We start from the raw sequence: 14334 nt of genomic DNA, 5'->3' as shown, positions 1-14334 counted from the left end.
GATAATTATGTTGTCTTAATAGTGAATGTATACAAAAGCCAAGTAGCGATCCACCTTGAGGGGACAGGAAAGATTTCAGGATCGGAAGAGGAGACATCTAAGTTAAGACGTGGAGGACAAATAAGAGTTAGCCAAGGCAGGATGCTCTTCCAGACATACAGGAGAAACCTTCTGGCCAAAGTGCTGGAAACCACAGCTGAAGCCAAAACTGCAAGGACAAGAAGAGGCGAGGTCACAAAGGATCTTATAGGTCCTACTAAGGAGCTTGGATGTTATTTTAATGGCACTGGGGAGTCATTTACAGTTTTCAAGTTTTTCATCAGGGAATGGATTTGGTTTCTCTTTGTGTGTGTTCTAAGTTTTTTTTTTAAGTACAGATGTTTTCACCATTTTGGCCAGGCTGGTCTTGAACTCCTGACCTCAGGTGATCCACCTACTTCAGCCTCGCAAAGTGCTGAGATCACAGGCATGAGCCACTGAGCCCTGCCAGGGGATGAATATGCTCATATTTTTAAAAAGATGTTTCTGAATGCAGTGCAAAGAATGTGTTGGAAGAAAATAATAGAGGAAGGTATGATATTGCATTCAAGTGAAAAATAATGATTGCATTTAGTAGACTGAGAAATGTTTTGAATCCAGCCAGAGGGTCCTGTGGTTAGATTTCATATGGTGAGTGGGGGAAGACAGAGCCAATAGGAGAAGATGTTCGAGAATGGCATCTAGGTATTTTTCTTGAGCATTTAAATGGATAGAGAGGTTTCATTGATGGATTAGGGAATGCAGGATGAGATACAAGTTTGTGGAAGAGGATTATTTTAACTTTAAAACATCCTGTGGAAGACATTAAACAATTGGATATGAGCCTGGCTGGAAATTGAAGTCATGGAATAGCATAATTTGTGAGGTAAGCCCTGGAAGATGGCAGTGATTATGAAAGTCAGAGACAAGAGGGAGAGAGAAGTAAGGGAGGGAGAGAGGAAGGGCGTCTAAGCAGAGGAAGTAACGTGAGGTACATGGTGGCAGAAAGAGGGGAGGGGCATATTTGAGAAAAATCATTTTTGTCAAGTGCAAGATAAAACTAGAGTGGCCTCTTGAACTAATAGGCTGAGGAATGGGAGTTACTCTGAAGTCAGTGGGAATCAATGAGGATTTGAACATGGGAGAAGCATTTGCAAATAAGCCATTAGGAAGATTTAACTAGAATGTATGAATGTTGGAGTATGAATACAGGGGTCCTGTAATAAAATACTGATGTATCTAGGACAGATATAACGAGGATTTTGAAGCAGAGTAGTTTCAGTGGCTGGGTGATGTGATGGCTGACACCTGTAATCTCAGCACTTTAGGAGACCAAAGTGGGAGGATCACTTGAGGCCAGGAGTTTGAGATCAGCCTGTGCAACATAGGGGGACCCAGTCTCTATGAAACATTTTAAATATTAGAGAAGCACGGTGGCATGCTTATAGTCCCTGCTGCTCGGGAGGGGCTGAGGCAGCAGGAGCCCTTGAACTCAGGAGTTTGAGGTTGCAGTGAGCTCTGATTGCACCATTGCAATCCTGCCTGGGTGACAAAACAAGAAGCTGTCTCCATTTTTTAAAAAAAGTAGAGTAGTTTCAGAAGAAATAAGAAAGCATGGATGGAAGAGATCATTATGAAAATAGAAGTGCTACAAATACTTCTCACTGAACATGGCAAGGACTAGGAAGGAAGGTGGCTGAGAATGGTGAACATCTTGAAAAAAAAAGGAAAAATCAGAAGCAGGACTTGTGTTTGGGAAATATGTAGCTAGCTCTGCATGTAGAACTTTATAGTTTTACTTCATAGAATTAAAATTAAAGAACAGCAAATTGGTATAGTTTATTTATTTATTTATTTGTTGAAACGGAGTTTTGGTCTTGTTGCCCGAGCTGAAGTGCAATGGCGCCATCTCTGCCCACTGCAACCTCCGCCTCCTGGGTTCAAGCGATTCTCCTGCCTCAGCCTCCTGAAGAGCTGGGAGTACAGGTGCACACCACCATGCCTGGCTAAATTTTTGCATTTTTAGTAGGAACAAGGTTTCGTCATGTTGGCCAGGCTGGTCTTGAACTGACCTCAGGTGATCTGCCTGCCTTGGCCTCCCAAAGTGCTGAGATTACAGGCGTGAGCCACCACGCCCTGCTGGTATACTTCATTTTTAAGATTTCTTTTTTCTGTTTTCCTTGAGCTTATCAAATTGCACCCCAAAGATTATTATCAGGGTATGTTTTTCTTTTACTAGACACTACAAGAGGAAAAAGACTTAGAAATCCATTCACAAGGAATCTCCAGTTAAAGAACCAGTAACCTTTGCCAAGGGTGATGACTGGTCATTTGCGGCTAGGCTGGACCTCTTCGGAAAAGCTGAAAGCCAGCCACACAGCTCAGCCTCGGCTCTGAGCGCACCACTTCAGCGGTGAGCAACAGAACAATGAGTGCAGGAAAGACGTGCAGCATTTCCACAGGCATTGCCAGGACACAAGTTGTTCTTTTGCTGGCATCTTTGAAGTCTGTAAAAATATAATTCTGGAACTGTCCCAAGAAGAATCTGATGCAGAGTCAAACACATCAAGAATGCTAGATGCCATTTCCATTTAAGTAGCTGTCTGTTCTGGGGGCGAGGAGGAGTGTTTGTCATAGTCTTTGCTGGTGTTTTCTCCAGTTCCACCATTTTATGGACGTTACAGTTTGGTTCAGGAGAGTCAGTTCTCCCTGCCAGACTGCAACAGTGAGCCATTTTCCTTCAATCGTTTTGCTTCAGACAGTCTACAAATATGGTGTTTATTACATGACTTCTTCTATCTTAAGTGTTTATACTGCAGGTGAATTTTTTTTCTTCAGTGACTTGACTTGTGAGTTGGTTGTTATTGTTTTCGTTTTTCAGTAAGTCTTTATGCCAGGAAAAAGTGTTTTGATTCCCAACAAGAAGAAAGATGGGGGATCCTAGCCCATGGACCCAAGTGTTAAGATGCTTTTAAAGACAGGGGCAATTGCAAGCTGCTTGTAATATGGAGATTAGACATTCTGTCTCCAGCATGGGAACAGGGCTGGCATCGGCGAACAGGCAAACTGCTTGCCTGCCTGCCTTCCTTGGGCCAGATAAAGGCCCAGAAGGAGCAGCTGCCAGCCGGGAGGAATGTGAGAAAATAGGAAATTGATTTGAAATAGAATAGGAAAAAAGGCACAAGAATTAATTTGAGAATTTTCAAAGATTCCCTTTTTAGGCATATGTAGTTCCTGTCTCTGCAGAGGAAGGTGATCTTTAGCTATTTTCTCATGAGATTAAAAAGGCATCGAATTCACAGTTAGTACATATGTAAGGAAGACCTGAAGTTGGTTTATTTCTCCGTAATTGGAAGAAAATTCAATATAGATTTGTATTTTACTCTTTGGAAAGTCTTGTTGATCTTTTAGAAAAAAAAACGTGGCATGTTATAAATATTCTAATTCTAGGCACAGGAAAAATAGTGGGTTTCTTCTTCTTCTTCTTCTTCTTCTTCTTCTTCTTCTTCTTCTTCTTCTTCTTCTTCTTCTTGTTATTCTTCCTCTTCTTTTTTTTGCTAGATACAGTGATATTAATTAAATTTCACATTAACCATAGGGGGCTGGACAGCTTTCTGTTTGACTGTGAAGGTGGTAGGGATTCTTATTTTCTATTGATGGCAGTTCCTTTGCTTTAACAGATGCCTCGAGGTACATCATAATGTCTTTCTTGATTTATTTGCTTAAGGGGGTATGGGGAGTCATGTTAACCATATTTAGGATCACTAATAAGATGTTTCCCTTATCCAAACAGACAGAGTTCCAAGTGCATAACCCTATGAATAGGATATCCTGGGAGAACATCATGGAAGGGGCAAAATTCACAACAGCTGCAGCTGTGTCTGTCTTCAGGGTCGTACCTACCAGCTGCCCTGTGAGAAGGCAGGGGATTGAGCAGTAAGCTCCAAGTTCCTTTCAGGTTCTAACATATGATCTCTTCTGTTCGGAAACTGGTGATGCGCTCTAACGTGTACGACACGTACCAAGAGCCTCCTATTTGTGGAACACCTGATTTCAAGTTGTTTATAAGACACAGAATCATTGGAAAAGAGAGATCTTGCAAAGTATGCACACCCTAGGTAGGAAAAATAAAAACACATGATATGGCTGTGCTTTGATCTTTGCCACCATCAGTTTAAGAAACATATGATAATATAGCTCACACACACCTTGTTACCTCTCTTGGCTTCTAAAACACGCACCAGTGCTATTCTTGGCTGGGTGTGGTGGCTCATGCCTGTAATCCCAGCACTTTGGGAGGCTGAGGCAGGCAGATCACAAGGTCAAGAGGTTGAGAACATCCTGGCCAACATGGTGAAACCCCATCTCTACTAAAAATACAAAAAATAGCCGGGCTTGGTCCTGGACACCTGTAATCCCAGCTACTAAGGATGCTGAGGCAGGAGAATCACTTGAACCCAAGAGGTGGAGATTGCAGTGAGCCGAGACCGCACCATTGCACTCCAGCCTGGGCAACAAGAAAGAAACTCCGTCTCCTCCCCAACTTTATCCCTCTAAGAATGCACCAGTGCTATTCTCATGAAGGAAGGAACCTCTCACCTCTTAAATGCATTGAAATGTGCCTACTATCTTAATGGAACATTAACATATGAAGTAGCATAAAGACAAAAATAGCTGTTCCCTAAATCAGAGCTGCATTAAGAAGTTAACATTTGGGAATGGCTGAGTGAGCTTCTTTAATTCATTCTTCAAAATAAACAAACCAAAGCTTGATCTGTAAATTTACAGTGGATAGACAGGCAACAAACTCAAGAGGTTGATAAACCAGGTTGGAAAATCAAAAACCTTAAGAAAATGAATGAATTTAAAAATACAGCAACTGAGTCCAGCCATGGTAGCTCACACCTACTTCAGGATGCAGAGGGAGGAGAAGCCCTTGAGCCCAGGAGTTCAAGATCAGCCTGGGCAACGTGACTAAACCTTATCTCTACAAAAATACAAAAAATATCTGGATGACTGGCTAGGTGCAGTGGCTCACGCCTGCCATCCCAACACATTGGGAGGCCAAGTGGGTACTTCACTTGAAGTCAGGAGTTAGAAACCAGCCTGGCCATCATTCTGAAAGCCTGTCTCTATAAAAACACAAAAAAATTAGCCGGGCATGGTGGCAGGCACCTGTAATCCCAACTACTTGGGAGGCTGAGGCAGGGGAATTGCTTGAACCCAGGAGTTGGAGGTTGCAGTGAGCCAAGATTGTGCCACTGCACTCCAGCCTGGATGACAAGAGCACAGAGTGAGGCTCTGTCTAAAAAAAATAAAATAAAAACTAAAATAGCCTGGCTGGCGCCTATAGTCCCAGCTAGTCAGGAGGCTGAGATGGGAGGTTCGCTTGAGCCCAGGAGACAGAGGTTGCAGTGACCTGAGATTGCACCAAAGCACTCCAGCCTGAGCAACAGAGCGAAACCCTGTCTCTAAATAAATAAAGCCACTGAAAACTATTATCCTAAAACAGTATAGAAACTGGAGGACACCCCTGGATGGCCATTTAAAGGATGCACATGATCTGAGAGATTTATTTTTAGAGGGAAAAAAATGAGACAGATAATTTAAAAGTTACCAAGGTTACACAGCTGGTCAGAAGAACCATATCCTGAACCCAGGTTTCCTGATTTCTGTAGAATTCATAGAGAAGTAGAGAAATTCCTGACGGGTGAGCTATGATGTTTCTTTGCTCCTTCAATGTGCAAACTATTTAATCTTATTTTGTTTCTTTTAAATTATTTTACCTTACAGTGAGTTCATTTTTATCATCAGTTGCAGTGATGCTTATTTAAGTATCTAAAGCATAAAAAGATACCTGCTTGTCTGAGTTTTAGCCATGTGTTTTTCTGATGCTACATGTTTTTATTAAAGTTGGTACAAATAATCACCAAGCAACAGAATAAGCTCTTTTTTCAATGACATAGATGCCTAGAAATAACTCAAGGAATTTCTCACTAATCATAAATTGCTGTTAATCACAAACTGACCTAACTATTTTTATTCCAGTTAGAAAATTCCACATTCTAACCATCCTTATGAAACCCTGCCAGAAATTCTTTGAAGGTAAATTTATCCAACAACCACCATAGAATACAACCAAAAAAGATGTAATTATTCCACATGCACTTGTATCTGACTTTGAGAACTTTTGTACTTAATGCTGGCTGCTTATATCATCTGGACTGAAGCTATCATAGACTCTGTAGTTAAGGTGACATAGTGATATATTGATCTAATGAGTAATATTATGAAATTAATTCTAAAATACTCCAACTTGTTCTGCCTTAATTTTTAAAATTTATTTGAATGATCACATTGTACAAACCTTTTGTTGAAAATCCTGCAAAGGCCTTTGGCCAAAAATAACATAGTTCTACATATTTTTACAGTAGTTTCTGTTTCAGTCAAATGGCCACCAAGGAAGACAGGCTCTGAAACATCTGGATAGTCTGGTGTCAAAATCTACATGTGGACACTTGCCTTTGTGGCCAAGAGCTTTAGTTTGCCATGGCCTCAGGAGTTATGTTTAACTTGCTCAGCATCAATTAATAGATGTCCTTATTTTGCCTTTCAGTGACTCCAGACCTTTTTCAAGACTCGATTCCCTCTGTACAGAGACAGCTGTGAAGTTTGCTATCACTGTGACTCTGAAAGCCCCAGGATTAGATAGTAACTGAGTTTTCCTTACCTGACAGCCCCAGACTCTACCTGCTTTGCACTTTCTCTTCTCTCCTCTTTTTAGAGAACTCTCTTCTTCTCTTATATGACTCACTGTGTATGTTTGTATGATTTCCCTTAAGTTGCTGAAGTTGCCCCTAGCAAGACCCTAAGCACACTGGCTTTTTACAAACCAAGACAGACGCTAGGTAGAAATTTGCCTAAAAGAATTTGTATATTTTTCCCTACAGGGTGTTAAATAATAGAAATACAGTTTTCTAGTTTAGTTTTAATCTAGTTGTGTCCTGTGAGGATTAAACAAGGCATTTCATGTGAAAGAACCTAAGGTGTTTCAGGCACATAATAGGCATTCAATAGATGTGAGGGGAATTCAAACCTACAAGCTTTATGGAAAAAAACTGGTGTGTAAACTAGCGGTCTCCGTTTCCCCACTCCACTTGGTTTTCAATACCCATTTCATCTGACGTTCACCCCATTATTCTGCTGGAATTATTCTCCTTCAGATTGAAAATTGCTTCTTCCTGCCAATTTCAAGACGTTTTCTTTAATCATTAGAATTATTAATCTGTAACATGTATCTTTGTTAACCATCACCCACCCCGTTCCCTTCCCCAATTCTTGAAGTTTCTCCTCGGGGCTGCTTCGTTGTTTTACACTAGATTTTCCTCAACTTCCCCGGGCGGTGTCTCCTGTCTCCCCAGCGGGTGAACATCCTCTTTCGTGCCCCCTAAGCATCCACCAAGATTCAAGCTCGGCTCATTGCTGCCTTCATGTACTCATTGCTTCTGAAATCTCATCTAGAGTAGAGGCTTATGAGAGTCGTTAAGTATCACTGTTATGGAACTGGGTTAGTAAATCTACATTACAGAACGAAACCCCTCCTTTCAGTTCCAAACTCCTGGTGGGCACCTTTAAATACAGATAGCCAAAGCAATGCTCACTTTACTTCATGCCCTTTCTCTAAGCCATTTGTCTTATCATAGGTCTTTCTTCTCTTCCTGGGCCTACATATCTAGATCTAGAGCCTATGACTCAGAAGTGGTGGTTCTTATCTACCTCTGCCCCTAGTTCTACAGAGGAAGTTCAGAGAAGAGCCTTTAAGATGATGAAAGAGACGAAAAACAGACCCAGGAGGAAAGGGCAGTAATAATAATAATGAGTTTAGCCTGACAATATGGATTTTAAGGGAAGATTTGAGAATAATTATAATTAAGTATATGAAGGGTCCTTATTGAGAAAATGGGTATCAGCTGCTCCTCACTTCTGCAGAAGACTGTGTGAAAGCATTGAGGATAAATTGTGGCTTTAGAGATTATTTGTTAACTTTTATTTCAGGTTTGGGTGTACATGTGAAGGTTTGTTACATAATAACACGTGTCATGGGGGGTTTGTTGTACATGTTATTTCATCATCCGGGTATTAAGCCCAGTGCCCCCTAGTTATCTTTTCTGCTTATGTTAGAGACTCTCAAAACAGAATTGCCCTCAGTAAACAATGTAAAACATTGTAACATATTACTTGGAATGGGTTTGGCATGGTAGCACTTTCTTTTAACCAAATAAATTAATATGTGTGTGGCGTCATTTAGATTGGATTATATCTAAGCCAGATCTGGGAGGCTATCACCAAATTAGATCATGTATTAAGTTTATATTCAGTTTTATCATCCTGTAATTTTTATAAAGAAAAAGTATATTTATGGATTTTTTTTCTAAAATAACAACCTTCAACTTTCAATGGTGCTAGATGCCATTAGGTCACAGCCTCTGTTCTCCAGAAGTTTACGTTAGGTTAGGAATATGTGAGAGAGTCACAGACAGATAGACCGAAAGAGAAAAAAAACAGTAATTATGGAATAGTGTGATAAATACATAGGAAAGAATCATTTTAATTAGCAAGCAGTTTTTTAAAAGTCTGGATTCTTCATTTTCACTGATTCATACATTCATCCATCCATCTATCCACTCATCCCCAAACCAGCATTTATTTAGTGTCTTTTTTGTGCAAGACACGATGCCAAATATTAAGAAATCAGCAAAAAAATGGTCCCTGTGCTCATATGTGCATGGTTTGGAAGGAGCTGCAGACAGGTACACAGGGAGCAGAATGTAGTATGAAGGTAAGAAGGGGATATTTACAGAGTTGAATGGGAATGCAGAAGAGGGACCCATAAACTATCCTTGGTGACTCTCGCAAAGCTAAATGGAAGAACTGACTTCTAAGCCAAGTTATGAGCAAGCAGAAACTGGTCAGCTAAAATGCACAGATATCGAGCATATACTTCTATCCACAGTGATGCAGAAATATTTGTTCATACTCATAAATCATGTTCACAAAGCCAAAAAATCTGGAAAAGCACATTCTATATGACTATATCATGAAAACACCTGAAATTAATACATTATTATCTAGATTTGTCCAAAAAGATATGTTAAATAAACTGTTTGCAAAAATATCTTAATACATACGGATTCTTTAGAAGTGGTTGATATTGTAAACTGTAAAAGGTTAATATGAAAGTTTGTGTGATTTCTATGTTTTTTCCACTGCATAAAGGATTTGGCCTAAGCATACCTATTGCCGCTGTGGATAACTACCTGTCTGACCACAGCACTGCGCTAGTTACCAATGAATAGTTCTTGATGTCTAAACGAACAAAACAAAATACTTACAGTAATACATTTAATTTCAAAGGTAGACTGCCCAGCTTTTTGACATTCAAACAAAAATGCTGGTCTGATTTTGTTTGTTTGTTTTTGAGACAGAATCTTGCTCTGCCACCCAGGCTGGAGTGCAGTGCATGATCACGGCTCACTGCAACCTCTGCCTTTGAGGCTCAAGTGATTCTCCTGCCTCAGCCTCCAGACTACCTGGGACCACAGGCATGCACCACACATGCAACTAATTTTCTGTAGAGATACAGTTTTGCCATGTTGCCCAGGCTGGTCTTGAACTCCTAGACTCAAGTGATCTTTCATCTCAGCCTTCCAAAGTGCTGGGATTACAGGCATGAGCCACCACACCGGCCTGAGAACCAACACAAGTGTTTTGGGAATAAGTGACTGGAATGATGGTTGGAAACAAATGGTCCAGATGGAAGAATTTGCTTCATAATTAAAAATAATTCAATCATTTTTGTTAATCACATTTCCATTTCTTTATCTTGGACTGCCAAAGAATACATTCAAACTACTCCCCAAAATGTACTCCAATTACCAAAGCCTAAAAGTTTTGGGGTATCAGGTGAACCCCAATAAGTTGCCAAGCATAGGCAAATACTGCCATCCCTGGGTGGGCCTAGGAATTAATCTCTCTGCGGGGATAAGCAGCACTCCCTCTCTAGCTTGGCTACTCCTGTCCTTCCCTAGTCATGGAGGTTACTGATAAAACTCAGCTTCCATATACTTCCGTGTACTACAGATTGTCTTCTAGCATTGCTTTGGACACCTGGTGGCTTGACTTGGGCTGGACCCTCACCTCTTGCTATGTACTCAGTTCCTGGCATCCCTAGCCCCAGCTAACTCTTTCTGGCCATCTGGATTTCTCTTGAAGCTCTGCCCTCCTGCCCCTCTCCTGCTCTCACCACCAGGTAGAAATGATGCCCCTGCCTCACCCCCTTCCCTCCACCTTGGATAGTTGCCAGGACAGGGCTGAAGCTCACTAAGTCTTTTGCATACAGTGCATTGCTTGATTGCCCCCTGCCTGGATTCCAGACCTCATTCCACACACCTAGATCCTGCTTCCTCCTCCTCCCTGCCTGCCCAGGCTGTAGAGGAGCCAGTAGGTGCTTGCCAAGGTCATCTGAATTAGGGCAAAATTAAGGACCATTGCTCTTGGTATGCAGTGGACATGACTGGATATCTAAAGAAAGAGTCCTGAGTCTTCATTACGTATCACATTCCACAGAGCATTTGATTTTTGGGGAGTGAAATAATTTAAACACCTTTAAAAGTAAAGAAGAGAACTTACCTTTAGAAATGATTTCAGATGTGGGTCATTTATTATTGTGAAATAAATATGCCTATTGTAGGTGGATTTTTCCGTAGGATAAATCAAAGAAAGAATCTCCTAGCTATTATACTAGCCTTTTAGATTTACTGTAGACATCTGTGAAAAATTATAAATTGGCCTTTATTACAAGACTTTGTTTTCAAACCTTTATTTCTGTTCCAATGTAAATGATAATTGAACTTGATTGGAGAAAAGACCTGTGATTTTAAATATAGTTTTATGTAAGCTTATAGCTTTATGTCAGAGTCCACATAGCTGTTATAAAGTTATGTGCTACCGACAGAATAACAGTTGGCAAAATGTAAGATAACATCTACAATTTTATTCGCAGGATCTAACTAACTTACAAGTATTATTACCAGTTGATGTCAGTGTGCTATCATTTTGGTAACAGTTTCTTTGATATAGTTTTAAATGTATATATTGGCCAGGCGAGGTGGCTCATGCCTGTAGTCCCAGCACTTTGGGAGGCTGAGGCGGGCTGATTATCTGAGGTTAGGAGTTTGAGACCAGCCTAACCGACATGGTGAAACTACAAAATTAGCTAGGCATGGTGGCACATGCCTGTAATCCCAGCTACTCAGGAGGCTGAGGCAGGAGAATTGCTTGAACCCCGGAGGTGGAGGTTGCAGTGAGCCACGATCATGCCACTACACTCCAGCCTGGGCAACAGAGCGAGACTCCATCTCAAAATGTGTGTGTGTGTCACACACACACATACACACACATGTAGGCCGGGTGTGTTGGCTCATACCTGTAATCCCAGCACTTTGGGAGGCCGAGGTGGGTGAATTGCGAGGTCGGGAGTTTGAGACCAGCCCAGCCAACATGGTTAAACCCTGTGTCTACTAAAAAATTAGCTCGGCGTAGTGATAGGCGCCTGTAATCCCAGCTACTTGGGAGGCTGAGGCAGGATAATCGCTTGAACACAGGAGGCGGAGGTTGCAGTGAGCTGAGATCGCACCACTGCACTCCAGCCTGGGCAACAGTGCAAGACTCTTTCCCACCCCACCAAAAAAAAGGGACCAGGCTCGGTGGCTCACGCCTGCAGCACTTTGGGAGGCCAAGGTGGGCGGATCACAAGGTCAGGAGATGGAGACCATCTTGGCCAACATGATGAAACCCCGTCTCTACTAAAAATACAAAAATTAGCTGGGTGTGGTGGTGCGGGCCTGTAGTCACAGCTACTCGGGAGGCTGAGGCAGGAGATTCACTTGAACCCAGGAGGCAGAGATTGCAGTGAGCTGAGATCGAGCCACTGCACTCCAGCCTGGGTAGCAAGAGCAAAAAAAACTGTATGGGCACATGGTTATAATTTAGGCAATTCTTGTCTAAGATCTGCGGAATTCCCCACAGTTCTCCATGAGCAGACACTATCAAATATGTTGAATCATTCTGTAAGCTCCAGTTCCTCATCTGTAAAATGGGATGATATTACCCTTCTCATATGTGATTAGAGAATGAAGTACAAATTGTTATGTATCAACTACCAGTCATAAAATGAAGTGCTTAGTGTTAGCTTGAATCATAATCACACGGTTAGTATAGCTATGAGTGTTTGATTTTGATTTTGTATCAGCACCTGTGATAATATGGATTTTGTGCTTAATAATTATCGGGAAAGGTAATAATCTCAGTGTCGGTTACAGTTTGATTTTTCTTCAAGGTTTTTGGCTTAAGCAGAGAGAGGTCAAAAGCACTCTTAATATGAAGCTAAATTGGTGCCAGTTTCAAGTAACAGCTCATTTGTGGACTTTTTTTTTTCGTAATACAATTTGCTTTGATTTGTTTCATGCATTTTTAAAAATCTTCCTTGTGGTATCCAGTCATTAGGCTTTTATGCCTAAAGAACTGAATTCAGTTTTAAGTAAAACTCATTTAATACTGCAAGTATGATTCCATGTGGTTACTCATTCACAACATAAAATAGCCACATAATTCAACATATTTGATAGTGTCTGCTCATGGAACTCTGGGGACTTCCGCAGATCTTAGACAAGAATTGCCTAAATTATAAAAGGCAGTATCCGTAATGCTAATTACCCCTGACATCATCAATATGGCAAACTATAGTAGAAGAAAATAGAAGTTGAACGTGGGCCTTATTACGTGTCTGTGGAACTCTTCTGTGGACTCCTGTATTTAAAAAGATGGCACTGATTTGATGTATGGATGGGGTTGTCCACAAAACTGTGTATCTTTTCTTGGGAAGGTGTATGTGGAAACCATCCTTCACTTTCAGCAATAGAAATTGTTTAAAACCATGTCTCTTCCTCTGCCTCTGCCCCATGGGCTGCTACTGCTACTGCTCAGCTCCTTCAGTATAAATCCTTGATTATTCTCAAGGGATACTATCTTTGTCTAATTTGGAAATACATAGTTTTGTATTCAGAAAAGTTGGAACTAGATATACATGTAGAATATTCCAGTACAGTCCAATATAAAATGTTGCCTAACCTGTATGTGATATTTGTATCTAATTCGCCTTCTAAATGGAAATTTTAATAAATGCTACCAATCCCCATAGCATTCAACTGGGGTAATGAGCTTGCCAAAGTATCAGTCATCTTGAGATTCATCTTGACCCAAACAATGATTTATTTAAGATCTTAAAGTCTTTCATTCTTCCATTAATGTGCATTTGAACGTGCTAGTCCAAGTCCAGATCTGCTAACTTGTGGTTTCAAAAATCAAGGAGCACATTTTGAAAGGATAGACAAGCCCCCAGGTCCTACCACTTTATTATTATTTTTTTAAGTGACAGAGTCTCCCTATATTGCTCAGGTTAGTCTTGAACTCCTGGGCTCAAGCGGTCCACCCACCACAGTCTCCCAAAGTGCAGGGATTAGAAGCATGAGCCACTGCGACCGGCCTCCTGAGAAGTTTTAACTGTAAAATGTTCTGCCTATTTAATTATTCGAAGATTCCAATTGAACAACTTCTTCTGCCCTAGTTATATGGTGTTTATTTGCAATTACTTCAGGTTATCCCCCAGCACCCCCCCAGAAGACACATGCATAGCACTGATTTGTGAAATGATCCTTTTCAAAACATTATGACTTAAGGAAGATATTTGCCTAAGAGCTTAGAAGTCTTGCAGTGCCCAACAACATACCTATTGTTCTATTTTTTTGACCCAATTTTACTAAAGAGAAAGAATTTCAAAACCCTGAGATAACTTCAAAATTTATACAGTGTCAAAGGAATGTCTAAATTTTAAATAACTGCCTTGTGTTTAAATAATTTCTATGATATCTTCATAGTGTCCCAATTAAAAGGTGAATATATTGATCATTAATGGAGGAACAGACAGGCTGGTTATGATGTTGTAATAGAGTGTGCTTGTGAGCACGATTTTAGAAGAGCCAGCGTTAGTGATAGAAAAGAACACTACGGTGTAGAGGCTGCTTAAACCTTGAGCGGTATCAGATATTTCCATGTATGAGGATGGATGTCTTAGACGTCATGGAAAATGAGAAAGAAAAGTATCTACAAAGAGGTAGAACAGCTGTATTCACATTCCTGTAGCATTGGGTATAAAAAGCGACAAAAGTCAAGGTGCAGGTAACATGCTCAAGAAGATAA

The 14334-nt window shown here is 40.8% G+C and overlaps 1 protein-coding gene across 17 annotated transcripts in view; it reads left to right on the top strand.

Moving 5' to 3' along the window:
• TENM3 (teneurin transmembrane protein 3) overlaps positions 1-14334 on the top strand; it is a 651969-nt gene that overhangs the window by 279342 nt on the left and 358293 nt on the right. The gene's annotated exons all lie outside the window — the stretch shown is intronic.

The sequence above is a fragment of the Callithrix jacchus genome, chromosome 3 (assembly GCF_049354715.1).
Source record: "Callithrix jacchus isolate 240 chromosome 3, calJac240_pri, whole genome shotgun sequence".
NCBI classification, from domain to species: Eukaryota; Metazoa; Chordata; class Mammalia; order Primates; family Cebidae; genus Callithrix; species Callithrix jacchus.
The sequence above is the reverse complement of the archived record's forward strand: the minus strand, read 5'-3'. Positions and strand labels throughout refer to the sequence as shown.